At 46.0% G+C, this 26,501-nt stretch overlaps 1 protein-coding gene across 5 annotated transcripts in view; it reads right to left on the minus strand.

The window, feature by feature from the left end:
* Positions 1-26,501, minus strand: part of LOC128694212 (uncharacterized) — a 233,316-nt gene that overhangs the window by 92,331 nt on the left and 114,484 nt on the right. The window contains exon 1 of one of the 5 annotated variants that reach the window (XR_011393130.1): positions 9,174-10,092. The exons of 2 other annotated variants lie outside the window; for them this stretch is intronic. The gene's annotated coding sequence lies outside the window, so the exon portion shown is untranslated. Of the gene's footprint in view, positions 1-9,173; positions 10,093-10,480; positions 10,620-26,501 lie in introns of those variants that run through there. 2 more of the 5 variants (XM_070093791.1, XM_070093789.1) reach the window with 2 other exon arrangements.

Consider the following 26,501-nt stretch of genomic DNA (forward strand, 5'->3'; position numbering starts at 1 on the left):
CCAGTCCACTAACACCCAGGATGTGACCCACACCAGTCCACTAATACCCAGGATGTGACCCACACCAGTCCACTAACACAAAGGATGTGACCCACACCAGACCACTAACAACCAGGATACCACCCACACAAGTCCACTAACACTCAGGATGCCACCAACACAAGTCCACTAACACCCAGTATGTGACCCACACCAATCCACTAACACCCAGGATGTGACCCACACCAGTCCACTAACACTCAGGATGCCACCAACACCAGTAAACTAACACCCAGGATGTGACCCACACCAGTCCACTAACGCCCAGGATGTGAATCACACCAGTCCACTAACACCAAGGATGTGACGCACACCAGTCCACTAACACCCAGGATGTCACCCAAACCAGTCCACTAACACCCAGGATGTGATCCACACCAATCCACTAACACAGAGGATGTGACCCACACCAGTCCACTAACACCCAGGATGTGACCCACACCAGTCCACTAACACCCAAGATGTCATCCACACCAGAACACTAGCACCCATGACGCCACCCACACCAGTCCACTAACACCCAGGATGTGACCACACCAGTCCAGTAACACCCAGGATGTGACCTACACAAGTCCACTAACACCCAGGATGTGACCCACACCAGTCCACTAACACCCATGATGTGACCCACACCACTAACACCCATGATGTGACCCACACTAGTCTGCTAACACCCAGGATGTGACCCACACCAGACCACTAACACCCAGGATGTGACCCACACCAGTACACTAACACCCAGGATGTGACCCACACCAGTCCACTAACGCCCATGATGTGACCCACACCAGTCCACTAACACCCATGATGTGACCCACACCAGTCCACTAACACCCTGAATGTGACCCACACAAGTCTGCTAACACCCAGGATGTGACCCACACCAGACCACTAACACCCAGGATGTGACCCACACCAGTACACTAACACCCAGGATGTGACCCACACCAGTCCACTAACGCCCATGATGTGACCCACACCAGTCCACTAACACCCATGATGTGACCCACACCAGTCCAACAACACATAGGATGTGACCCACACCAGTCCACTAACACCCAGGATGCAACCAACACCAGTCAACTAACACCCAGGATGACCCACACCAGCCCACTAACACACAGGATGAGACCTGCACCAGTCCACTAACGCCCAATATGTGACCCACACCAGTCCACTAACACACAGGATGTGAGCCACACCAGTCCAATAACACCCAGGATGTGACCAACACCAGTCCACTAACACCCAGGACATGACCCACATAAGTCCACTAACACCCAGGATGTGACCTACACCAGTCCACTAACACCCAGGATGTGGCCCACACCAGTCCACTAACAAACAGGATGTGAACCACACCAGTCCACTAACACACAGGATGTGACCCACACCAGGCCACTAACACCCAGGATGTGACCCCCACCAGTCAACTAACACACAGGATGTGACCCCCACCAGTCAACTAACAACCAGGATGTGACCTACACCAGTCCACTAACACCCAGGATGTGTCCCACACCAGTCCACTAACAAACAGGATGTGAACCACACCAGTCCACTAACACACAGGATGTGACCCACACCAGGCCACTAACACCCAGGATGTGACCCCCACCAGTCAACTAACACCCAGGATGTGACCCCCACCAGTCAACTAACACCCAGGATGTGACCCACAAAAGTCCACTAACACCCAGGATGTGACTCACACCAGTCCATTAACACCCAGGATGTGACCCACAGCAGTCCATTAACACCCAGGATGTGACCCATACCAGTCCACTAACACCAAGGATGCAACCCACACCAGTCCACTAACACCCAGGATGTGACCCACAGCAGGCCACTAACACCCAGGATGTGAGCCACACCAGTCCACTAACACCCAGGATGTGACCCACACCAGTCCACTAACACCCTGGATATGACCCACACCAGTTTGCTAACACCCAGGATGTACCCCCACCAGTCAACTAACACCCAGGATGTGACCCCCACCAGTCAACTAACACCCAGGATGTGACCCACAAAAGTCCACTAACACCCAGGATGTGACTCACACCAGTCCATTAACACCCAGGATGTGACCCACAGCAGTCCATTAACACCCAGGATGTGACCCATACCAGTCCACTAACACCAAGGATGCAACCCACACCAGTCCACTAACACCCAGGATGTGACCCACAGCAGGCCACTAACCCCCAGGATGTGAGCCACACCAGTCCACTAACACCCAGGATGTGACCCACACCAGTCCACTAACACCCTGGATATGACCCACACCAGTTTGCTAACACCCAGGATGTAACCCACACCAGTCCACTAACACCATGGATGTGACCCACACCAGTCCACTAACACCCTGGATATGACCCACACCAGTTTGCTAACACCCAGCATGCCACCCACACCAGTCCACTAACACCCAGGATGTGAGCCACACCAGTCCACTAACACCCAGGATGTGACCCACACCAGTCCACTAACACCCTGGATATGACCCACACCAGTTTGCTAACACCCAGGATGTAACCCACACCAGTCCACTAACTCCCAGGATGTGACCCACACCAGTCCACTAACACCCTGGATATGACCCACACCAGTTTGCTAACACCCAGCATGCCACCCACACCAGTCCACTAACACCCAGGATGTGACCCACACCAGTCCACTAGCACCCAGGATGTGACCCACACCAGTTCACTAACACTCAGGATGTGACCCACACCAGTCCACTAACACCCAGGATGTGACCCACACAAGTCCACTAATACCCAGGATGTGACCCACACAAGTCCACTAACACAAAGGATGTGACCCACACAAGTCCACTAACACCCATGATGCCACCCACACCAGTCCACTAACACCCAGGATGTGACCCACATCAGTCCAGTAACACCCAGGATGTGACCTACACCAGTCCACTAACACCCAGGATGTGACCCACACCAGTCCACTAACGCCCATGATGTGACCCACACCAGTCCACTAACACCCATGATGTGACCCACACCAGTCCACTAACACCCTGAATGTGACCCACACCAGTCTGCTAACACCCAGGATGTGACCCACACCAGACCACTAACACCCAGGATGTGACCCACACCAGTCCACTACCGCCCAGGATGTGACCCACACAAGTCCACTAACACCCAGGATGTGACCCACACCAGTCCACTAATACCCAGGATGTCACTCACACCAGTCCAGTAACACCCAGGATGTGACTCACACCAGTCCACTAACACCCAGGATGTGACCCACACCAGTCCACTAACGCCCATGATGTGACCCACACCAGTCCACTAACACCCATGATGTGACCCACACCAGTCCACTAACACCCTGAATGTGACCCACACAAGTCTGCTAACACCCAGGATGTGACCCACACCAGACCACTAACACCCAGGATGTGACCCACACCAGTCCACTACCGCCCAGGATGTGACCCACACAAGTCCACTAACACCCAGGATGTGACCCACACCAGTCCACTAATACCCAGGATGTCACTCACACCAGTCCAATAACACCCAGTATGTGACCCACACCAGTCCACTAACACAAAGGATATGACCCACACCAGTCCACTAACACCCAAGATGTCACCCACACCAGAACACTAACACCCAGGATGGCACCCACACCAGTCCACTAAAACCCAGGATGTGACATACACTAGTCCACTAACACCCATGATGTGACCAACACCAGTCCAGTAACACCCAGGATGCGACCGACACCAGTCCACTAACACCCATGATGTGACCTACACCAGTCCACTAACACCCAGGATGTGACCCACATCAGTCCACTAACACCCAGGATGTCACCCACACCAGTCCAGTAACAGCCAGGATGCCACCCACACCAGTACACTAACACCCAGGATGTGACACACATCAGTACACTAACACCCAGGATGTGACCCACACCAGTCCACTAACACCCAGAATGTCACCCACACCAGTCCAGTAACACCCAGGATGCCACCCACACCAGTACACTAACAACCAGGATGCCACCCACACAAATCCACTAACGCCCAGGATGCCACCCACAATAGTCCACTAACACCCAGGATGTGAACCACACCAGTCCACTAACTCCCAGGATGTGACCCACACCAGTCCACTAACACCCAAGATGTAACCAACACCAGTACACTAACACCCTGGATATGATACACACCAGTACAGTAACACCCAGGATGTGACCCACACCAGTACACTAACACCCAGGATGCCACCCACACCAGTCCACTAGCACCCAGGATGCAACCCACACCAGTCCACTAACACCCAGGATGCCACCCACACCAGTCCACTAACACCCAGGGTGCCACCCACACCAGTCCACTAACACCCAGGATGCCACATACACCAGTCCACTAACACCCAGGATGCCACCCACACCAGTTCACTAACACCCAGGATGTGACCCACACCAGTTTACCTGGAGTTTACCTGGAGAGAGTTTCGGGGGTCAACGCCCCCGCGGCCCGGTCTGTGACCAGGCCTCCTGGTGGATCAGCGCCTGATCAACCAGGCTGTTCCTGCTGGCTGCACGCAAACCAACGTACGAGCCACAGCCCGGTTGATCAGGAACTGACTTTAGGTGCTTGTCCAGTGCCAGCTTGAAGACTGCCAGGGGTCTGTTGGTAATCCCCCTTATGTGTGCTGGGAGGCAGTTGAACAGTCTCGGGCCCCTGACACTTATTGTATGGTCTCTTAACGTGCTAGTGACACCCCTGCTTTTCATTGGGGGGATGGTGCATCGTCTGCCAAGTCTTTTGCTTTCGTAGTGAGTGATTTTCGTGTGCAAGTTCGGTACTAGTCCCTCTAGGATTTTCCAGGTGTATATAATCATGTATCTCTCCCTCCTGCGTTCCAGGGAATACAGGTTTAGAAACCTCAAGCGCTCCCAGTAATTGAGGTGTTTTATCTCCGTTATGCGCGTCGTGAAAGTTCTCTGTACATTTTCTAGGTCGGCAATTTCACCTGCCTTGAAAGGTGCTGTTAGAGTGCAGCAATATTCCAGCCTAGATAGAACAAGTGACCTGAAGAGTGTCATCATGGGCTTGGCCTCCCTAGTTTTGAAGGTTCTCATTATCCATCCTGTCATTTTTCTAGCAGATGCGATTGATACAATGTTATGGTCCTTGAAGGTGAGATCCTCCGACATAATCACTCCCAGGTCTTTGACGTTGGTGTTTCGCTCTATTTCGTGGCCAGAATTTGTTTTGTACTCTGATGAAGATTGAATTTCCTATGTTTACCATATCTGAGTAATTGAAATTTCTCATCGTTGAACTTCATATTGTTTTCTGCAGCCCACTGAAAGATTTGGTTGATGTCCGCCTGGAGCCTTGCAGTGTCTGCAATGGAAGACACTGTCATGCAGATTCGGGTGTCATCTGCAAAGGAAGACACGGTGCTGTGGCTGACATCCTTGTCTATGTCGGATATGAGGATGAGGAACAAGATGGGAGCTAGTACTGTGCCTTGTGGAACAGAGCTTTTCACTGTAGCTGCCTCGGACTTTACTCTGTTGACGACTACTCTCTGTGTTCTGTTAGTGAGGAAATTATAGATCCATCGACCGACTTTTCCTGTTATTCCTTTAGCGCGCATTTTGTGCGCTATTACGCCATGGTCACACTTGTCGAAGGCTTTTGCAAAGTCTGTATATATTACATCTGCATTCTTTTTGTCTTCTAGTGCATTTAGGACCTTGTCGTAGTGATCCAGTAGCTGAGACAGACAGGAGCGACCTGTTCTAAACCCATGTTGCCCTGGGTTGTGTAACTGATGGGTTTCTAGATGGGTGGTGATCTTGCTTCTTAGGACCCTTTCAAAGATTTTTATGATATGGGATGTTAGTGCTATTGGTCTGTAGTTCTTTGCTGTTGCTTTACTGCCCCCTTTGTGGAGTGGGGCTATGTCTGTTGTTTTTAGTAACTGAGGGACGACCCCCGTGTCCATGCTCCCTCTCCATAGGATGGAAAAGGCTCGTGATAGGGGCTTCTTGCAGTTCTTGATGAACACGGAGTTCCATGAGTCTGGCCCTGGGGCAGAGTGCATGGGCATGTCATTTATCGCCTGTTCGAAGTCATTTGGCGTCAGGATAACATCGGATAGGCTTGTGTTAATCAAATTTTGTGGCTCTCTCATAAAAAATTCATTTTGATCTTCGACTCTCAGTCTGGTTAGCGGCTTGCTAAAAACTGAGTCATATTGGGACTTGAGTAGCTCACTCATTTCCTTGCTGTCATCTGTGTAGGACCCATCTTGTTTAAGTAGGGGCCCAATACTGGGCGTTGTTCTCGATTTTGATTTGGCATAGGAGAAGAAATACTTTGGGTTTCTTTCGATTTCATTTATAGCTTTTAGTTCTTCCCGCGATTCCTGACTCCTAAAGGATTCTTTTAGCTTAAGTTCGATGCTTGCTATTTCTCTGACCAGTGTCTCCCTGCGCATTTCAGATATATTGACCTCTTTTAGCCGCTCTGTTATTCTTTTCCGTCGCCTGTAAAGGGAGCGCCTGTCTCTTTCTATTTTACATCTACTCCTCCTTTTTCTTAGAGGAATAAGCCTTGTGCATACATCGAGTGCCACCGAGTTAATCTGTTCTAGGCATAAGTTTGGGTCTGTGTTGCTTAGTATATCTTCCCAGCTTATATCGGTTAGGACTTGGTTTACTTGGTCCCACTTTATGTTTTTGTTATTGAAGTTGAATTTGGTGAATGCTCCCTTGTGACTAGTCTCATTTTGTCGGTCTGGGGCTCCTCGCATACATGTCTGAACCTCAATTATGTTGTGATCTGAGTATATTGTTTTTGATATGGTGACATTTCTTATCAGATCATCATTGTTAGTGAATATGAGGTCTAGTGTATTCTCCAGTCTAGTAGGCTCTATTATTTGCTGGTTTAAATTGAATTTTGTGCAGAGATTTAAAAGCTCGTGTGAGTGTGAGTTTTCATCAGAGCTGCCTCCTGGTGTTATTACTGCAACAATATTATTTGCTATATTCCTCCATTTTAGGTGCCTTAAGTTGAAATCCCCCAGGAGCAAGATGTTGGGTGCAGGAGCTGGAAGATTTTCCAGACAGTGGTCAATTTTTAACAGCTGTTCCTGGAATTGCTGGGATGTTGCATCCGGAGGCTTGTAGACAACCACAATGACTAGGTTTTGGTTCTCGACCTTTACTGCTAAAACTTCCACTACGTCATTTGAGGCATTAAGCAGTTCTGTGCAAACAAGTGACTCTGCAATGTACAGGCCAACCCCCCCCCCCTTTTGCCTGTTCACTCTGTCACATCTGTATAGGTTGTAACCTGGGATCCATATTTCATTGTCCAAGTGATCCTTTATGTGGGTCTCAGTGAAAGCCGCGAACATTGCCTTTGCCTCTGCAAGCAGTCCACGGATGAAAGGTATTTTGTTGTTTGTTGCTGGCTTTAGACCCTGTATATTTGCAAAGAAGAATGTTATCGGACTGGTGGTATTGTTGGTACTGGGGGGGGATTTTTTTTCCGGCACTAACACCCAGGATGCCACCCACACCAGTCCACTAACACCCAGGATGCCACCCACACCAGGCCACTAACACCCAGGATGCAACCCACACCAGTCCACTAACACCCAGGATGCCACTCACACCAGTCCACTAACACCCAGGATGTGACCCGCACCAGTCCACTAACACCCAGGATGCCACCCACACCAGTCCACTAACACCCAAGATGTGACCCACACCAGTCAACTAACACCAAGGATGCTACCCTCACCAGTCCACTAGCTCCCATGATGTGACCCACACCAGTCCACTAACACCCAGTATGCAAGCCACACCAGTCCACTAACACCCAGGATGCCACCCACACCAGTCCACTAACACCCAGGATGCCACTCACACCAGTCCACTAACACCCAGGATGCAACCCACACCAGTCCACTAACACCCAGGATGCCACCCACACCAGTCCACTAACACCCAGGATGCTACCCTCACCAGTCCACTAGCTCCCATGATGTGACCCACACCAGTCCACTAACACCCAGGATGCGACCCACACCACCACTAACACCCAGGATGCCACCCACACCACCACTAACACCCAGGATGCCACCCACACCACCACTAACACCCAGGATGCCACCCACACCACCACTAACACCCAGGATGCCACCCACACCACCACTAACACCCAGGATGCCACCCACACCACCACTAACACCCAGGATGCCACCCACACCACCACTAACACCCAGGATGCCACCCACACCACCACTAACACCCAGGATGCCACCCACACCACCACTAACACCCAGGATGCCACCCACACCACCACTAACACCCAGGATGCCACCCACACCACCACTAACACCCAGGATGCCACCCACACCACCACTAACACCCAGGATGCCACCCACACCACCACTAACACCCAGGATGCCACCCACACCACCACTAACACCCAGGATGCCACCCACACCACCACTAACACCCAGGATGCCACCCACACCACCACTAACACCCAGGATGCCACCCACACCACCACTAACACCCAGGATGCCACCCACACCACCACTAACACCCAGGATGCCACCCACACCACCACTAACACCCAGGATGCCACCCACACCACCACTAACACCCAGGATGCCACCCACACCACCACTAACACCCAGGATGCCACCCACACCACCACTAACACCCAGGATGCCACCCACACCACCACTAACACCCAGGATGCCACCCACACCACCACTAACACCCAGGATGCCACCCACACCACCACTAACACCCAGGATGCCACCCACACCACCACTAACACCCAGGATGCCACCCACACCACCACTAACACCAGGTACTTAAGGTTAGGTGAACATTACGTGTCTTAAGGGAACACATCTTAATGGTTTCACCCGTACCAACCTAAGCCTGGTCCAGGACCACCAGCACTAACAACCTGGTGGACCAGACAATATTCGTTACCTTGGATCAAGAGCCTCTCGTGAACACGTTCAAAACTAACAAACGTATGAACAACGTTTTCTTAGAATGTTAATTTTCATGAACAAACTTGTTAGAATATGACATTGTGTCACCTTGGTGAGTGTCACGGAGTGCCAGGGAGTGCCGATGAGTGACAGTGAGTGCCAGGGAGTGTCACGGAGCGCCAGTGAGTGCCAGGGAGTTTGACGGAGTGTCAGTGAGTGCCAGGGAGTTTGACGGAGTGTCAGTGAGTGCCAGGGAGTTTGACGGAGTGTCAGTGAGTGCCAGTGAGTTTGACGGAGTGCCAGTGAGTGCCAGGGAGTTTGACAGAGTGTTAGTGAGTGCCAGGGAGTTTGACGGAGTGTCAGTGAGTGCCAGGGAGTTTGACGGAGTGCCAGTGAGTGCCAGGGAGTTTGACGGAGCGCCAGTGAGTGCCAGGGAGTTTGACGGAGTGTCTGTGAGTGCCAGGGAGTTTGACAGAGTGTCAGTGAGTGCCAGTGAGTTTGACGGAGTGCCAGTGAGTGCCAGGGAGTTTGATGGAGTGTCAGTGAGTGCCAGGGAGTTTGACAGTGTTAGTGAGTGCCAGGGAGTTTGACGGAGTGTCAGTGAGTGCCAGGGAGTTTGACGGAGTGCCAGTGAGTGCCAGGGAGTTTGACGGAGCGCCAGTGAGTGCCAGGGAGTTTGACGGAGTGTCTGTGAGTGCCAGGGAGTTTGACAGAGTGTCAGTGAGTGCCAGTGAGTTTGACGGAGTGCCAGTGAGTGCCAGGGAGTTTGATGGAGTGTCAGTGAGTGCCAGGGAGTTTGACGGAGTGCCAGTGAGTGCCAGGGAGTTTGACGGAGTGCCAGTGAGTGCCAGGGAGTTTGACGGAGTGCCAGTGAGTGCCAGGGAGTTTGACGGAGTGCCAGTGTGAACCATATGAATATGTGTTGTGTATTAATATCAGTTTTATAATAAATAATGAGATAAGTGTGACACGCAGTACTCGACTCACTGTAAGTTGACAAACACTACTACGTCACCCATCTGCCTTATTTAACTTTATTTTACCTACAACGACTTATTATCCAACCTGACACTACCAGAAGTTCACTAGTGTTAAAATAAAGATGATAATTCACATATAATCATTGTATAACTCACTGTGAGTTAGTTAAAAATACTGAAGAAGGTCCCTCTCAGCCTTATTTAAGTCTTTATTCTTACTATATTTTACGTAAAATAATTTATTATTTTGCCTTACACTATAAGTACTTTATAAGTGCTGAAATATAAGTAATAATTCACACAGAAGCAATTAGGAATTTTGATTGACCTAGTAGACCACGACATCCTACTCCACAAACTTGATCATTACGGTATAAGAGGCCATGCGCTTGCTTATTTCAAATCTTACATTACTAATAGGTATCAGTATGCCACCATTAAAGATACAGCATCAACAACACGGCCACTTGATACTGGAGTTCCGCAGGGAAGTGTCCTTGGTCCCCTGCTCTTCCTCATATACATCAATGACCTTCCAAACGTATCCCAACACCTGAAACCCATTCTCTTTGCTGACGACCCCCTCAAGGAAGGTTCCTTGATGTTGGTGAGGGGCTCTTGATTTAGGGAATTGGATCTGAGCTCCAGTTCCCCGAATTAAGCCTGAATGCCTTCCACATCCCCCCCCCAGGCGCTGTATAATCCTCCGGGTTTAGCGCTTCCCCCTTGATTATAATAATAATTTGCTGACGACACGACTTATGTCATCTCTCACCCTAATCTTGCCACCCTCAACACCATTGTTAACGAGGAGCTGATCAAAATATCGACTTGGATGACAGCCAATAAACTTACGCTTAACACTGACAAAATCTACTATATTATGTTTGGTAGCAGAGCAGGTATTGGACAACTTAACATTAAGATCGACAACACTCTAATTACCAGAAAATATGAGGACAAATTCCTAGGCCTATACCTTGACAACAATCTGAATTTCAGCACCCATATCCAACATATAACCAAAAAAGTATCCAAAACGGTTGGGATCCTCTCCAAGATACGATACTACGTGCCGCAAAATGCCCTTCTCACACTATACCTGGAGTTTACCTAGAGAGAGTTCCGGGGGTCAACGCCCCCGCGGCCCGGTCTGTGACCAGGCCTCCTGGTGGATCAGAGCCTGATCAACCAGGCTGTTGCTGCTGGCTGCACGCAAACCAACGTACGAGCCACAGCCCGGCTGATCAGGAACTGACTTTAGGTGCTTGTCCAGTGCCAGCTTGAAGACTGCCAGGGGTCTGTTGGTAATCCCCCTTATGTGTGCTGGGAGGCAGTTGAACAGTCTCGGGCCCCTTACACTTATTGTATGGTCTCTTAACGTGCTAGTGACACCCCTGCTTTTCATTGGGGGGATGGTGCATCGTCTGCCAAGTCTTTTGCTTTCGTAGTGAGTGATTTTCGTGTGCAAGTTCGGTACTAGTCCCTCTAGGATTTTCCAGGTGTATATAGCACTCACTTATTTATCCATACCTCACCTATGCTATTTGTGCTTGGGGATCAACTGCAGCAACACACCTAAAGCCAATAATAACCCAACAAAAAGCTGCAGTAAGAATAATCACTAAATCCCATCCCTGGCAACCCCCCCCCCCTGCACTCTTCATAGATCTAAACTTACTCCCTGTTCAGAACATCCACACTTACTACTGTGCAATCTACATCTACAGGACCTTAAACTCCAATATTAACCATGACCTAAAACGATTTCTTGATAGTTGTGACAGAACCCACAGGCATAACACCAGACACAAACATCTCTATGACATTCCCCGTGTCCGACTAAACCTTTACAAAAATTCAATGTATGTCAAAGGCCCTAAAATCTGGAATACCCTACCTGAGAACTCTAGAACTGCAGACACATTCATCACCTTCAAAACTACCATTAGAAAACATCTTATCTCCCTGATACACCCCGTCAACTAACTACACGAATACCACCTGGTGGTTCACACTTACACTCACTCACCCATTTGACCATAAACAGAAATATTAATCTCAATCTTAAAATAATGAATCCTGTGATACTCCAATACTGAAACTATGTACTGTGCCAAAACAAAAGCATTCACATTGCTAAACTCACAAACTAGTATTTAGTCACTTAGCCATAATACCAACTTACCTCATAATTTGTAATATTTTAAAATAAAGAATTAAACTAAGTCTGCCCGAAATGCCTAGCCATGCTAGGCGTTCTAGTGGTACACTCTGTAATACCTAGCCATGCTAGGTGTTCTAGTGGCACACTCTGTAATGCCTAGCCATGCTAAGCGTTCTAGTGGTACACTCTGTAATGCCTAGCCATGCTAGGTGTTCTAGTGGTACACTCTGTAATGCCTAGCCATGCTAGGCGTTCTAGTGGTACACTCTGTAATGCCTAGCCATGCTAGGTGTTCTAGTGGTACACTCTGTAATCATTATTTAACTACATGTAAATCACACAACAACCAAATTCTGTAAATTCAACATTGTAATCTTTATAGAGAATAAACTTTGAATTTGAATTTGAATTTGAACTGTGTGGTAGTTGGAGGTAACACTGGCGGGGGGAGGTACCAAGTCTTCTCTGATGTACACACATTTTTGTATAAGAGATAATATTTTTAACCCCGGAGGGTTAGCCACCCAGGATAACTCAAGACAGTGCGTCATCCAGAACTGTCTGTCTTATTTTCATTGTCATCCTCAATCTTATCCCCCAGGATGCCACCCACACCAGTCCACTAACACCCAGGTACCTACTTGCTGTTTACCTGGAGTTTACCTGGAGAGAGTTCCGGGGGTCAACGCCCCCGCGGCCCGGTCTGTGACCAGGCCTCCTGGTGGATCAGAGCCTGATCAACCAGGCTGTTACTGCTGGCTGCACACAAACCAACGTACGAGCCACAGCCCGGCTGGTCAGGTACCGACTTTAGGTGCTTGTCCAGTGCCAGCTTGAAGACTGCCAGGGGTCTATTGGTAATCCCCTTTATGTATGCTGGGAGGCAGTTGAACAGTCTCGGGCCCCTGAAACTTATTGTACGGTCTCTTAACGTGCTAGTGACACCCCTGCTTTTCATTGGGGGGATGTTGCATCGTCTGCCGAGTCTTTTGCTTTCGTTGTGAGTGATTTTCGTGTGCAAGTTCAGTACTAGTCCCTCTAGGATTTTCCAGGTGTATATAATCATGTATCTCCCGCCTGCGTTCCAGGTAGTACAGGTTCAGGAACTTCAAGCGCTCCCAGTAATTGAGGTGTTTTATCTCCGTTATGCGCGCCATGAAGGTTCTCTACATTTTCTAGGTCAGCAATTTCACCTGCCTTGAAAGGTGCTGTTAGTGTGCAGTAATATTCCAGCCTAGATAGAACAAGTGACCTGAAGAGTGTCATCATGGGCTTGGCATCCCTAGTTTTGAAGGTTCTCATTATCCATTCTGTCATTTTTCTAGCAGATGCGATTGATACAATGTTATGGTCCTTGAAGGTGAGATCCTCCGACATGATCACTCCCAGGTCTTTGACATTGGCGTTTCGCTCTATTTTGTGGCCAGAATTTGTTTTGTACTCTGATGAAGTTTTAATTCCCTCGTGTTTACCATATCTGAGTAATTGAAATTTCTCGTCGTTGAACTTTATATTGTTTTCTGCAGCCCACTGAAAGATTTGGTTGATGTCTGCCTGGAGCCTTGCAGTGTCTGCAATGGAAGACACTGTCATGCAGATTCCGGTGTCATCTGCAAAGGAAAACACGGTGCTGTGGCTGACATTCTTGTCTATGTTAGAAATGAGGATGAGAAACACGATGGGAGCGAGTACTGTGCCTTGTGGAACAGAGCTTTTCACTGTAGCTGCCTCGGACTTTACTATGTTGACTACCACTCTTTGTGTTCTGTTTGTAAGGAAATTATAGATCCATTTACCAAATTTTCCTGTTATTCCTTTAGCACGCATTTTGTGCGCTATTACGCCATGGTCAAACTTGTCGAAGGCTTTTGCAAAGTCTATATATATTACATCTGCATTCTTTTTTACTTCTAGTGCATCTAGGACCTTGTCGTAGTGATCCAATAGTTGAGACAGACAGGAGCGACCTGTTCTGAGCCCATGTTGCCCTGGATTGTGTAATTGATGGGTTTCTAGATGGGTGGCGATCTTGCTTCTTAGGACCCTTTCAAAGATTTTTATGATATGGGATGTTAATGCTATTGGTCTGTAGTTCTGTGGTATTGCTTTACTGCCCCCTTTGCGGAGTGGGGCTATGTCTGTTGTTTTTAGTAACTGTGGGACGACCCCCTTGTCCATGCTCCCTCTCCATAGGATGGTAAAAGCTCGTGATAGGGGCTTCTTGCAGTTCTTGATGAACACGGAGTTCGATGAGTCTGGCCCTGGGGCAGAGTGCATGGGCATGTCATTTATTGCCTGTTCGAAGTCATTTGGCATCAGGATAACATGAACATGACAACAAGTGTAAGGAAACACACAGAAATGTTTCCACCCGCCGGGAGAGGGAGGGAGCATGGACACAGGTCGTCCCACAGGTGGCCTAAACTCTTGGGAGTTAGCATTACCAAGCACCATGGCTTGGTGTAGTGTTTTAGAATCTCAGGTTCAAGTGTTGAAGAAGGAGATTGTACTTCTTCAGGAGGAAAATAGGAGGCTGAAGCTTCGCATAGATGAGTTTGGGAGTGAATGTGAAAAGGATTTAGCTGGTAAGGAGGAAATGGTCACCAGCAGTGATAGTGGCAGCCGCTTTAAGTAGTTCACAGTTCAGGAAGAAGGAAGATGAGGAGAGTTAATAGAGAAGATGTGAAGGTAGGAAATCAATTCTCTGTTCTCCAAGACGAGTGTACTTCAGTGGCTAGTGATGTTGAAGGTACCACTGATTCCCCTGCTAATCAAGGTAAGAATATTTTAATAGTAGAAGATTGTCAGGTAAGATATATGGACCGTGCATTTTGTAACAGAGACAGAAAGGTCAGACAGAGAGTGTGCCTTCCTGGAGCTAGTGTTGGTGACATAGTCAGCAGGTTGGATAATATTATGGTAGGTAATGGGAACAAGCCCATTATCTGTCTTAGCACTGGGGTAATGACATTGGGAAGGGCAGGAGAGAGGAGCTGCTGGATAAGTACAGGTCAGCCATAGAAGTAGTTAGGTCTATGGGAGGGATCCCAGTCATATGTAGCATCTTGCCTAGAAAGGGAGTGGGCAATGAATGGATGTCTAGGGCAATTGGTATTAATTGCTGGCTAGACAGGTACTGCAAGGAACTTGCAATCCCATTCATTGATAACTGGGACCTATTCTTTGGCAAACGTGATATGTATGCAAGGGATGGGGTTCATCTCTCTGGGGATGGAGTGGTTGCATTAGCCAATTCGATTGAGAGGGTAATTAATGACTTGTCTAGGAATTTAAACTGATAGATTGTAGAGGTATAGGTGTTTGTGGGAAACAATCAGGCTGCAGCATTAGGGTTAAAAACAGTAGTTATTACTGGGATACCTCAGGGATATGTTTAAAAGACAATATTCAAAATCAAGTTGCTAGTAATGGCAAATCAACTGATCAAGAAGCAATTAGAGATAGTAGAGGGCAACGAGTGACTAACTCCCTTAAGGTTTACTATACAAATAGTAGGAGTCTAAGAAATAAGATAGATGAGCTAAGATTACTTGCAAGTGTAGGTAATATAGATATTATTGGTATAACAGAGACCTGGTTCAACCTGAAAGATATAGAAATGCCTTCTGAATGCAACATACAGGGTTATAAACTATTCCACACTGATAGGGTCAACAGGAAGGGTGGTGAAGTGGCGATGTATGTCAGAGAAAATTTAAATTGTTGTCTTAGACATGATATAAGATTAGAAACATCGAACACAGAATCAGTTTGGCTACAGTTTCTCGAGGGACGTGACAAATTAATTTTGGGTGTGATTTATAAGCCCCCAAACCTTGATAGGGAGTGCAGTAAGCTGTTATGGGACGAAATTCATAAGGCATCTAGATATGAAAATGTTGTGATAATGGGAGATTTTAACTTAGACAAATTGATTGGAACAACATGACAGGAAATCTTGAGTCTAGTGACTTTCTTGATACGGTTCAGGATTGCTTTTTGGAACAGGTTTTGACAGAACCAACTAGAGGAAACAATCTGCTTGACTTGGTTCTTGCCAACAAAGATTCACTAATTAATAATCTTGAGGTTAATGATGAGCTTGGGGAAAGTGATCACAAATCACTTAGTTTCAATATATCATGGAATTACCCAGATAACTGCAATCAAATCTCTGTCCCAGATTTTCGCTTGGCCGACTTCATGGGACTGAAAAATTACCTAGGTGGGCTAAACTGGGATGTCCTGACTATGGGTCAGGTAGGTGATCTTGGTTGTAAATATGACGTTTTTCAGAGCATAGTTCTAGCTGCCCAGACAACTTTTGTTCCGAGTAGGGAAATTAGATCTAACAAAAATGATCCCAAATGGATGAACAATAGATTAAAACATCTCATTGATCAAAAGAGAGGCATATATAGGCGTACCAAAAGAGGGGATGGGCAGTTAAGAAATCAATATATTCAATTAAAGAGAGAAATAAAGAAAGGAATAAGAAAAGCAAAAAGGGATTGTGAGGCTAAGGTCGCAAGGGATTCAAAGACTAACCCAAAAGGGTTCTTTCGGGTATACAGAAGTAAGATTAGGGACAGGATAGGCCGACTTAAGAGTAACTCTGGTCAGATCACTGACAGTGATAAGGATATGTGTGAAATTCTCAATACTTACTTCCTCTCAGTTTTCACCCAGGAAAATAGTAGCGATATTCCTGAAATAATAGATTATGTAGAACAGGACGATAATAAACTATGCACGATTGCGGTAACTAGTGACATGGTCCTCAGACAAATAGAGAGACTAAAACCTAACAAATCCCCAGGCCCTGATGACCTGTTTGCAAGGGTGCTAAAGGAATGTAAAGAGGAACTTAGCATACCTTTGGCTAATCTTTTTAACATATCTGTTGTGATAGAAACACAGGCCTTATCTCTAGGCTTTATTGAACATAGAATCTTCATAGTACTTCTGCAACAACAAAATATAATGACTAGTACATCTAATAATGGCTTCTACAGGGATGGTGATGTCTTGCATATGTCAAGAGAAAAGTTATAACTACAGGCCACATATTTAAACTCACCATGTAATCTGCATCGCAGATAAATGGATAAAGTATAAGAGAATCACACACCATGTGTTGGTGCCCATGACCACACACCAAACTGTTGTTGTTGTTGTTAAGGGCCCCTAGAGGTGGTGCAGTATTATCCTGCTGCTGCTCCTCACAGGACCAGTATCACTACAATCTCCCCCTTCTAAAATATCAGAGACAGTAATCTCCCAAACTGTTAGGTGGGCGACGTACACGTCCCGACCTTCGTAGCCCTTGAGCCTCTTCACCAGGTTCGATATTTTCCAGCGGGGTTTGATTAACTGCTGGAGCAGAATCCTCTATTTCCATAGGGGTAGTCTCAAGGGGCTTTCCAGGAGAAAACGAAGCATCTTTCACATCTATTGGTGTATCTTGAGATTCCACACTAATAGGGATTTCAACTGGGGCTAAATGTCTTGTAGATACTGTAGTCTCTTCACCATTTTGGTAGCGAATGTGGGCGTAATGTGGATTAGCTTGCAGGAGCTCTACCTCTTCCACTAAAGGATCCGTCTTGTTCATCCTACGGTGACTCTTCAGGAGAACGGGTCCAGGATGACATAACCAAGTGGGCACGGAGGCTCCCGTAGAGGAACGACGTGAATAGTTGAGGAGTCTTTCATGAGGGGTTGCATTAGTAGCTGTGCACAGCAGTGATCTAATAGAGTGAAGAGCATCCGGTAGGACAGTTTGCCAGTGTTGAACAGGTAGATTGCGCGACTTTAATGTCATTGTAACTGCCTTCCATATAGTACCATTGAACCGCTCCACTTGACCATTGCCTTGAGGGTTGTAGCTTGTTGTTCTGCTGCAGGCAATACCTTTGCTAGCCAAAAACTCCTGAAGTTCGTTACTCATGAACGAGGATCCCCTGTCTGAATGGATATAAGCTGGCATACCAAAAATAGAGAACAACTGTGAAAGACAACTAATAACAGTTGAAGCAGCCATATTTGCACAGGGGAATACAAAGGGAAACCTTGAATATTCATCTACTATGTTAAGGAAATACCTATTCTGATTTGTGCTTGGTAGAGGTCCTTTGAAATCTATATTCAATCTTTCGAAAGGCTGGGTGGATTTTATGAGATGAGTCTTCTCTGGCTGATGAAAGTTTGGCTTGCACTCTGCACATACTCTGCATGCTCTGATCACTTGTCGCACATCTTCCACTGAGTAGGGCATGTTCTTTGATTTGACAAAATGGTACAGGCGTGTAACTCCTGGGTGACACAAAGCCTTGTGGAGAGATGAGAGTGATTGCAAATCATGACATGCTGCTCCACAGTGGGACCTAGAGAATGCATCAGGTGAGATGTTCTCTTGACCCGGTCGGTACAGGATATCAAAGTCATAACACGATAGTTCCATCCTCCAGCGTAATATCTTGTCATTCTTTATCCTACTTTTGTGCCTCTTGTCGAACATATACATCACGGACCGTTGGTCAGTCCTTATGGTGAAATGTCTACCAGTTAAATAATGCCTCCAGTGGCGAACTGCTTCTATGATGGCCTGGGCTTCCTTTTCTACAGCAGCATAACATTTCTCTGATCCTTGAAAAGTTCTCGAAAAGAAGGCTACTGGTCGTCCTGCCTGAGATAAGACTGCAGCAATGGCAATGTCAGATGCATCCGTTTCCACTTCGAATGGTAGGGACTCATCAATGGCTTGAACTACTGAGTTTTCAATGTCCTGTTTGAGAGTATGGAAAGCGGCTTCTGCTTCCTTTGTCACAGGAAATGTGGTAGCACTCAATGGGCGGACTTTACTTGAATAGTTGTAGATCCATTGTGAGTAATAAGCAAAGAGACCAAGAGTTCTTCGGAGTGACTTTTTGTCTTGAGGCATTGGAAGTTCCCGTAGAGGTCGTAGTCGTTCAGGGTCTGGGAATATTGAACCTCCTTCCACTACATAACCAAGGATGCTAAGCCTTTTAGTTGAAAAAGTGCACTTTTCCTCATTGTAACTGATATTTTTCTTCTTGGCGGCTTCCAAAAACTTATCAAGGTTTGCATCATGTTCCTCCTGGGTCTTGCCACAAATGGTAACATTATCTAAATACGCGTAAGTTCCCATGAGTTGCTCTTCCTGAATGAGTGAATCCATAATTCGTTGGAAGCAGGCTACCCCATTGGTGACTCCAAAAGGGACTCTGGTAAACTGATACAGGCCATCACTAGCCTGAAACGCTGTGTATGGTTTATCTTCATTCCTTATAGGGACTTGATGATAGGCACTCTGCAGATCAATTGTGCTAAACACGTAGTACTGAGCAATTTTGTTCACTGTATCGTCAATTCGAGGTAGAGGGTACCCATCAAGAAGTGTAAATTTGTTGATTGTCTCAGAGTAACCGATAGCCAGTCTCCGTTTCCTATAACCATCTTTAACAACAACAACCTGTGCACGCCAAGGAGAATCACTCGGTTCTATAATACCCTCCTTCAGCAGCCTCTGAGTTTCTTTCTCAATGAACATCCGATCCTCATAAGAATAGCGGCGTGACTTAGCTGATATAGGATGGCAATCCGCGGTAAGATTTGCAAACAGCTTTGGTGGGTCTACCCTTAAAGTGCTAAGTCCACAGACAACAAGAGGAGGCAGTTCACCTCCATATGTTAAGGTGACACTACCATGCAGCTTCTGAAAGTCCTGACCAAGGATAACATCAGAGCACAGTTGTGGCAGAATAGCTAAATGTACATCTTGATAATCCTTTCCATTAACTCTGAGATTTACCTTACAAAACCCTAAGGTCTGAATAGAGAGAGATGTTGATGCCATGGAAACGGTACCTGATGAGTGATGTAGAGTCAAGGAGAGCCGTTTAACTAAGTCAAGGTTGATGAAACTCTCTGAGCTGCCACTATCAATAAGACCATCTACTTCTGTTCCTTTGATGAATACTTTCACAACTGCCTTTGACAGTGAATTTGGAGTAGCCGCAGAAGTCACTGTTGCTAGAGTCGCATGATCACTGGAATGTGTGGAGGCACTAGCTCTTGTTGATGCATTAGCACGACATACTTTCGCAAAGTGACCTTTCTTGTGGCATTTATGGCACATTGCTTCACGAGCAGGACACTTTGGACGTGGATGTCTTGAAAAACCACAAAAGAAACACACCGTACCTGCTGCTGCTGTCACTGAGGCAGGTTCCACAGTAACTTCATTGCAAGAGTCTTGGTCAGGAATTGCAGCACTTACCACTCGAGAAGGCTGAGCGGTACTGTATACTTCAGAATTCTTCTGGGCTGAATCTAGAGCTCTTGCCTGGTCAAAGGCAGCGGCTAAGTCGAGAGTTTTATTCTCCAATAAACGCTGCCTTATTATTGGTGATTGCAGGCCACTGATAAAAGCATCCCTGATGGACTCTTCACAATACTGAGCAGCTGTCACTGCTTGGAAGTGACAGTCCTTACCTAAGATTTTCAGTGCTTGAAAGTATTCCTCTAAGGACTCATCAATCTGCTGGCGGCGAGTTGCAAGGCGATAGCGTGCAAAGATTTCATTTGTAGGTTTAATATACTGAGACTTGAGGGTTTTGATAGCATCTTCGTAGGTATTACACTCAGAAATAGCCTCATATATCTTAGGTGACACAAAATTGATGAGCAGACTTAGTTTATCTAGATCTTCTTTAGGAAGGGCTCCCAAGAAGTTTTCGAAAGTCTTAAACCAGTGCTTCCATTCCTGAGCAGCCGTTGATAAGCTGGGGTCACAGTCTAGCCTCTCAGGTTTCAGTAAACGCTCCATGTTGTGATGTAGTCTAGCGCAGGATCACCACCAGGTAGCCCAGGATTCTATGTTCAATAAATTGTTGTGATAGAAACACAGGCCTTATCTCTAGGCTTTATTGAACATAGAATCTTCATAGTACTTCTGCAACAACAAAATATAATGACTAGTACATCTAATAATGGCTTCTACAGGGATGGTGATGTCTTGCATATGTCAAGAGAAAAGTTATAACTACAGGCCACATATTTAAACTCACCATGTAATCTGCATCGCAGATAAATGGATAAAGTATAAGAGAATCACACACCATGTGTTGGTGCCCATGACCACACACCAAACTGTTGTTGTTGTTGTTAAGGGCCCCTAGAGGTGGTGCAGTATTATCCTGCTGCTGCTCCTCACAGGACCAGTATCACTACAATATCACTACAAACTGGCATAGTGCCTGATAAGTGGAAAATGGCAAATGTAATACCTATTTACAAGGCAGGTGACAGGTCCTTGGCTTTGAACTATAGACCAATAAGCCTTACCTCCATAGTGGGAAAATTTATGGAATTAATAATTGCCGAAGCAATTCGTAGCCATCTTGATAGGCACAGATTTATTAATGAATCTCAACACGGTTTTACAAAGCGGCGTTCCTGTCTTACGAATTTACTAACTTTTTTCACTAAGGTGTTTGAGGAGGTAGATCATGGTAATGAATATGATATTGTGTATATGGACTTCAGTAAGGCTTTCGATAGAGTTCCTTACCAGAGGCTCTTGAGGAAACCTAAGGCACATGGAATAGGAGGAGAAATTTTTTCCTGGGTAGAGGCATGGCTGGCAAAAAGGCAGAAGAGAGTTTGCATAAATGGGGAGAAATCAGAATGAGGGCACGTCACGAGCGGTGTTCTTCAGGGGTCAGTGTTGGGCCTGTTGTTGTTCACAATTTACATAAACGACATAGATGAGGGAATAAATAGGGACATAAGCAAATTTGGTGATGACACCAAAATAGGCCGTCCAATTCATTCTAATGAGGACACTAGAGCACTCCAGGATGATTTGAATAGACTGATGCAATGGTCGGAGAAGTGGCAGATGCAGTTTAATATTGACAAATGCAAAGTCCTAAATGTTGGACAGGTAAATAACCACGCCACATATAAACTAAATAATGTAGATCTTAATACTACTGATTGAGAAAAGAATTAAGAGTTCTGGTTAGTAGTAATCTAAAACCAAGACAACAGTGCATTAGTGTTTGCAATAAAGCTAACAGAATCCTTGGCTTCATATCAAGAAGTATAAATAATAGAAGTCCTCAGGTTGTTCTTCAACGCTATATATCCTTGGTTAGGCCTCATTTAGATTGTGTTGCACAGTTTTGATCACCGTATTACAAAATGGATAAAAATGCCCTGGAAAACGTACAGAGGAGGATGACAAAGATGATCTCATGTATCAGAAATCTTCCCTATGAGGATAGACTGAGGGTCCTGAATCTGCACTCTCTCGAAAGGAGTAGAATTAGGGGAGATATGATCGAGGTGTATAAATGGAAAACAGGAATAAATAAAGGGGATGTAAATAGCGTGCTGAAAATTTCCAGCCAAGACAGGACTCGCAGCAATGGTTTCAAGTTGAAAAAATTCAGATTCAGGAAGGATATTGGAAAGCACTGATTTGGTAATAGAGTTGTGGACGAGTGGAACAAACTCCCGAGTACAGTTATTGAGGCTAAAAGGTTGTGTAGTTTTAAAAATAGGTTAGATAAATACATGACTGGGTGTGGGTGTGGGTGGGTGTGAGTTGGACCTGACTAGCTTGTGCTGCTGGGTCTGGTGTCGTACTCCTTCCTTGAGTGGAGGTGACCAGACTGGGTGGGTCATTGGGCTAATCCGGGGGGGAACATGGACCTGCTCCACATGGGTCAGGAGGCCTGTTGCAGTGTTCCTTCTTTCTTATGTTCACAGTTACTAAAACAAGACATAGCCCCACTCCACATAGGTGGCAGTAAAGCAATAGCAAAGAACTACAGACCGATAGCACTAACATCCCTTATCGTAAACATCTTTGAAAGGGTCCTAAGAAGCAAGATCGCCACCCATCTAGATACCCATCAGTTACACAACCCAGGGCAACATGGGTTTAGTGAAGGTCGCTCCTGTCTGTCCCAGCTACTGGACCACTATGACAAGGTCCTGGATGCTCTAGGAGACAAAAAGAATGCAGATAGTGGTGTTTACAATCACAGTGAAGATGATAAGGGCAGTGAAGGCCATCATGATAGTCAACCTGATGAGTGTAATGTATTGATAGATACTGAGTGTGGAGATGACCCGGTTGTTGATAATGGTGTATGTATCACTGGTCATAATGATGAGGGAAGTGATACATGTGATGATAGTGATGACTGTAATAAAAGTGGAGAGTTGAGTGCGAGGGATAGTGTCACCTTCCATACATTCACAGACAAAGAGTGCAGTGACCTCTGTGTACAAAGACTCCCAAGAGGTCTCACTAATGGAAGTGCACTTAGGAGACTCATGGATAAGGATAATACTGATGATATTGATATTGATTATGTCTGTTTGTTATTTAGTAAGTTTTTTCATTTTGCTGAGAAATTGAAAACTATCCCTGGACTTTTATAATGGAACCAAACTCGTATAAACTATCCATTTTAAGTTGGAATATTGCGTCACTTAGAAAAAGATTTTCTGACCTGCATCATAAAGTAACCACTGAATCCATTGATATTGTGTGTCTACAAGAGTGCAGAGTCCCTGAAAAATCCCAACCCCCTAAATTGCCATCGTTTGTTGCATATAACCTCAAATCTACTAATTCTTGTGTTCTATATATTAAAAAATCACTTCCCCATCAACTTCTTGCACATAAGAAAACAGAGGGGCTACAGTATCACGGTGTTAGGATTTATATTGGGAACTCTGCTCTCAACATATTTAACTTGTACGCTCCTGCTGATAAGTTTAATTACTTGGAGCTCCCAACTTGTGCTCAGTCTGAACCTACTCTCATTATTGGTGATTATAATGCAAGACACAAAAGCATTGGAAACTCTCAGTTTGGTAATCGTAATGGCAATCAACTGTTGTCACTCTTAAACAGTCATGATAATGTGCAAATTGTAGGTGACCTTGAACCCACACATATCTATGGAGGTGTCCTTGATCTGTGTCTTGGCTTCAACATTACTTCTGCCAGCTGTGAGTCTTCCATTGTAACAGATATAGCGTCTGATCATTTCCCAAGGCTAACCTCTCTAGATATTGGTAATACTATTCTCCCTGGTGGGATATTCAAACGGAAACGTCTTAATGTTTCCCCTGATCAACATGACTTTGTTGCACATGTGACTGACTGGTATAATTCCTATGAGTGTACCTCTGTCGAGACCTTTAACAATGACCTTGTGAGCAGTATTCAGAACTTCTTAGAGCCGCCTCTGAAACCTCCTACTACTCTAAATCCAAATGACTTCCATAATAATCATAAGTCTTATAAAAATCATACCTATTACAATGATTCTAAACTTCGAACATTGAAACGTACTGCTCGCAGACTAGGCCTAGCCTATAGAAACCATCGTACCCCTGAAATGCTGAGCCTCTTCCAAACTGCCCTTGCTGCTGCCAGAGAGCGTATGACAGAGCTGCGGCAAACAGACTGGGAACAATTTGTCAATGGTCTCAATGCTCACACCCCACTTAGCCGGGCATGGAGGGACATAAATAGAATTAAGGGTAACAGAACTGGGCAGATCGCGCACCCTCATCCCTTGCATAGGGCGAATGAGTTAGTCAGTGCTTGGGCTGCTACATCTAGCTATGACAGTCTTCCCAGTACCACACAGGCGAAATTAATGGACAAATATGATGCAAGGGAGAGACTTGTTTGCTTTATGCTCAGCAAGGCAGATGACTGCAACATTCCTTTCACTAATTATGAACTTGATGCAGCACTAACTAAGGGCAACTCCACGTCGCCTGGTGAGGATGGTATTACTTACAACATACTCAGATTGCTGTGTCGAGTACCAGGTAATCCTTTACTTGAATTATATAACATGAGTTATGTCACTGGGGAGCTCCCTAAATCATGGACCAATAGCCTCATTATTCCCATTCCAAAGCCCAATCAACAAAACTCATTTCGCCCAATATCCCTTACTAGCTGCTTGTGTAAAACATTTGAAAGGATGATTCTTAATCGTCTTATGCACAGAATTAAGGAATTCTTGTCACCCCGGTTGCATGGCTTCATGCATGGAAGGAGTGTGCATCATTGCATTACCACCTTTCTCACTCTGCACACTGACAGCTCATACACTACGTTCCTTGACCTTAAATCCGCTTTTGATGTAGCCAACAGACATGTAATCATTAGTGAACTTGCCAGAATGGATGTTGGAGGATGGCTTCTCCGCTGGATTAAAGATTACCTGTCTAACAGAAAGTCGTCTGTGTTGTTCCAGGGACATAGAAGTGTAACTAAAGATTTTGAATTAGGAACCCCACAGGGAGGTGTGCTTAGTCCCACCCTTTTCAACATTTTGATTAATGCCTTACTTAATGCCATGCCTAGCCAGCCCCATCATTATATGGTTAGTTTTGCTGATGACATAATGATTCACACTACCGGATTCTCCAACACCCAAAACATTCTTAATCATGTTTTAGCCTCGTGTCAGGACCTGGGGTTAATAATCTCAGGGGATAAAACAAAGATACTCAACAGGCGTCCTCCTCGGCAGAGAGGCACAGTTCGTCAGTTCCATTTGCATGATGGGTCTCTTCTAGAATATGTAAGCAAATACAGGTATCTAGGCTTTGAGGTTCCACTACTAGGACCTGTTGTAACAAGACTTTGTCGCCAATACAAAGAAAGGCTGAGAGCACTTAGAGTTGTGGCAGGTTTTCATCCCAGGTATGGTGCTAATGTTAAAATTGTGAAAATGATGTATCTTGCTTATATTAGATCATTGGTTGATTATGCGGCGCCTCTACTTGCACTCGTGTCTGACTGGAAGCTTGGAGGGCTGGAAAAACTGCAAAACGAAGCAATGAGGATCATCCTAGGATGCCCTCGTACTGCCAAAATTTTAAATATGCGGAAAGAACTTAATATTCCAAGCATTAGAGATCGTGTTACTGAAAGAAATATCCTTATTGGGGTCAATATGCTTAGGCTAGCCCATTCAAACCCCTGCACAGAAGCCCTCCAAACTTTCCTCAGCACTGGTGAACATCCTTCCAGATGGATCGAAAAAACTGGAACCGACCTCCGCATGAACCAGCTGCATGATCTATATCAAGTTGGACAACAGAGACATTTCCCTGCTCCATGGGATATTACCCCATTCCAAACTACCATTCCTCCATTTCCCCCCAAAACTCTTCTTAAATCACAACCAAAGCTTCGTCTTGAAGCCAAACATG

Source organism: Cherax quadricarinatus, chromosome 43 (genome assembly GCF_038502225.1).
Source record: "Cherax quadricarinatus isolate ZL_2023a chromosome 43, ASM3850222v1, whole genome shotgun sequence".
Taxonomy (NCBI): Eukaryota; Metazoa; Arthropoda; class Malacostraca; order Decapoda; family Parastacidae; genus Cherax; species Cherax quadricarinatus.